This window comes from Equus quagga, chromosome 13 (assembly GCF_021613505.1).
Source record: "Equus quagga isolate Etosha38 chromosome 13, UCLA_HA_Equagga_1.0, whole genome shotgun sequence".
NCBI lineage: Eukaryota > Metazoa > Chordata > Mammalia > Perissodactyla > Equidae > Equus > Equus quagga.
In genome coordinates, this window is record NC_060279.1 from 86,255,987 (window position 1) to 86,259,814 (window position 3,828).

General features: G+C 39.3%; 1 pseudogene; it reads right to left on the reverse strand.

Moving 5' to 3' along the window:
- Nucleotides 1-2,563: 2,563 nt before the first annotated feature.
- Nucleotides 2,564-3,519, reverse strand: LOC124250304 (vomeronasal type-1 receptor 2-like; annotated as a pseudogene).
- Nucleotides 3,520-3,828: the final 309 nt, after the last annotated feature.

Below are 3,828 nucleotides of genomic sequence, written 5' to 3' on the forward strand. Positions count from 1 at the left end.
GCCTTCCTCCCCTCCCTGGATTTTGGCAGCTGACTGTTCCAATCCAATCGTGTGCTTGGTCTTTCTGGTGTCCAGTCTCCTGGTGGGACCAACACACAAACAAACACACACACACAGACACACACACTTGCATTTCAGTTACCTCATTAGCATAACAAAGACACTCCTACCACTCAGGACATTCCCAGGTTTTTAAAGTTCTGTGGCAGGAACCTGGGACAAAGACCAGATATATATTTTTTTATTATACCATGGCTCCCAATGACCAAAGCTGGAACAATTTAAGCAACAAAATTAATTGCGTAACATTGAATTATAACACAAAGTATAAAATAGGCATAAATGAGTTCATGCTGATAGGAATACATAATTGAACCAATAACTACAGGAGAGAGAAGAGACATAGCTTTCACACAGAAGAATAGCAAATAATGTATATGGTTACTTAGCCCTCCAGTGGGTGGAGCTTAATTCAACACCCCATCTTGACCCCAAACATGCACCGCACAGCATAGTAACTTTACAGTGGAGAAGCCTGGTAACCACTTTCTTAACTAACTGATCAAGGTTAACGCCACCTGAGATAACGAAAGTCAATTGCATGAAACCTCTGATAGCATATGCTGTAGTGAGATGTGATATTTCTCTGAAAAATCTATCAACCCAGTCTATCCATGAGAAAAACATCACAAATTTAACTTTAGGGACATTCTAAAATGGGTTAAACCGGTGTTCCTCAAACTTGTCATGAAAAACAAGGAAAGACTGAAAAAACATCAAAGAGCAGAAGTGACTGGGCGACAAGATGACTGAATAGAATGTGATTTCTCGGATTGGGTCCTGAAAGAGAAAAATGACTGTTGTAAAATGGGTGAAATGTAACTAAATTCTGGAGATTAGTAAATAGCAATGTACTGCCAACCTACAAAAACAGAAAGCAGTTAAAGAGGCAGTGTTTATCTGGGATCAAAGAATTGCCATTGGAGGAGCACAGATTCAGGTAGAAACGCAAAGTGTCCCAATTACAGAAAGAGGGCTCAGGGTTTTTATGGGCAAAAGGGACACAGATGAAGTAAGTTGTATTAAAGAAGAGTTCATTGGTGCTAGATGAGGTAAGGCTAGGTTTGTACTTCATAGATTAACTTGAGATTTTGTCATCAGGCCAAAGGGTAGGCTTGTACTTCCTTGATTGGTTGGTGACTCGGTCATCAGCCAAGTCCAATTTCATCAATCCTTACAAACAGGATATTCTTGTCCTTACTGACTTCTTGGAACGTTGGCGGTTCGGTCCAGTTTGGAAGATAAGACAAGATGTGCAAGGTGATTCCTCTGAAATGGCTGCCATGGCTCTCCTTTAATATGGCTGCCCCCATGTCATCTTTCACAGTACCAACACTGGTTTCTTAGTTTTGAAAATGTACCATGGTAAAGTTAAAATGTTAACATTTCGGGTACTGGGTGAGGGATATTTGGGAACGTTCTGTGTTATCTTTGCAAATCTTCTGCAGATTTAAAGGCATTTCAAAATAAAACGTTTACTTTTAAAAATTGCAAACGTTTATTTTTTCATAACAGAATTATATTAAAATATTTCTACGTTTAAGTAAACATCCTGTTTTTTTTCTTTCGAAGGTGTCCATTTTCCTCCCTTGGTGATTTCAAAAGCAATAAAACTCTTATTAAACAAAATATGTTCATGTCTTTCAGCTCCAAATTGCTACTCATCTAGTGCTCCAAGCTTGGTGAAAGTTCCTCCACAAACTTGCATCCTCAAGTTGGAAATGCAGAAGTCCATCCTGAGACCTCTTTCTTGTCAATGTAGCCAAATGCCACAAGATTTAACAGAATAATCTACCTTCTAAACATCCCCAAAATCCATTCAATCTTTTCCCATATACCAATTCTCTGTTCACTTGCTGCATCCCACCTGCACCCTTTTTAAAATTCAGCTGACATATCTTCCTGCATTCTTTGTCCCCCGCAGTTTACTCTTCAAACGTATACCTGAAAATATTTTAATATGCTAATCTTCACCATAAACATTATCACATTTCAAATGTCCACAATTCCTCTTAGGATGTAAGGCACAATAGTCACATTCCAGCCTCCAAGGCCTGCAATAACTGAAACCTAATTTTCCCTCCAGTTTTGCCCTAGGCCATTTGTATCACAAATTGGGGCCATTGTCCCCACCCTCAATTTCTTGAAAAACTATCCACATGCTATTCCTTTTTATGCAACTTTCCCTACAATTCCAAGCTCAGGTACCTCTTGGAAAAATTTAATATCTCAGATTGAAAGTTACACATTCCAAGACATTTCCAGTATCTTTACATTATTTCAGGACTGTTTTATGAAATCTGAACTTTTCCACTGCAAGCATTAATAAAAATAAAACTATATAAGTACATACATATTAATTACATGAGATTTCATTTACCATAGCTATTGTTATTTAATATTTCATATTAGGCCAGTGTCGATTGGTCTTGTTCACCTTTTTCTCTGTAACGAAAATGGTTCATAATTGTTAAGGTTCTTGGAAGTCTGAGGGCATCAATGATTAAACATGGTGCAAGACAAACCATTTATATTTTTCTATGAGATGAGGACATTGTGCATTTCTTCCACAGCAGACACAGTAGAGCCTGGATATGCTGGAGTCACGGCTCTTGAGCACAAAAGGGCTAATAGCTGGAAAACATGCGGTAATTAGTACAGCAATGTCCACCAGCCACCAGCTGGAATTATTAGAGAGCCAAATAAACATAAATGATGGAGCAGAGGGCATAAAATGATAGGAAGGCGGTCCCCATAACGAGGATGCTTTGGGTGGCTCTGGTCTCAAGGGAGGATCTGCGGGAGAGGCTGTTTCTACGAATGCATTGGACTCGCTGCTTCTGCCTGTACAGAATGAAAACCATGGAGATGCTGGCCCACGTCATGAGTCCCAAACACAAATCATCATGGAAAGACGTCAATGCTGCACATACTGAGTCTACAACCTTGTCATGCAGTGGAGCAAGACAATATCCAAAATCACTCTCTGTAATGTTTTTGTTGCTCCATTTACCAGTCATATAAATAGGAAAAAAACATATTTAACAGCATGCGGAGCACCCAGCACAGGATATTGGAGGGGTCAATGTACTTTGGGGCTTTTACTTGAAGCTCTGCCCACCTGCAGTTCTTAGGGCTGACCGTAATGGCCTGGAAGACACTCAGGAGACAGCTGGTACCAATGGACACACCCCTGGCTACTATATGAACATATGAAAGAACTTTGTATCCAGAATTATTGGCAAAATGTTACAACTCCAAAGCTGCCATTGTCTCTGGGATTCCTCCAGAGAGAATGACCAAGGAATTGGCTGCAGACAGGTGTCTGAGAATCAAATCTGAAGATCTTGGCTTGCATCCCCCAAAGTAAAGGGACATATAATGATATAAGGGTGAGAAATTCTGCAGGATTCCAACGACTACCTGGAATAGGAAGATGGTTCCTATTTTCCAGTCCATAGAGACCATTCTGTCATTTTCTAAGGCTCAATATTCAAATCCACAAGCAGAGGGTTTGGAATGGAAATAAGAGTTCTGGGTTACATTTTCAAGGAAAATAAAATCTCCTGTCCTCTTTGAATTAATATGTAAAGTATATTTTCTTTTGTTAAGAGATTTCCCATATTTCCTTTGATAGGACTTACGCTCTATGGTCACTTTTGTTAATGTTTTACTTATTCCAACTTATTTCACATTCACAACTCTGTGAGTTAGGAACTAATATTACTCTCCTTTTACAGACTAGGAGACTTTAACCAAAGAGAGGTT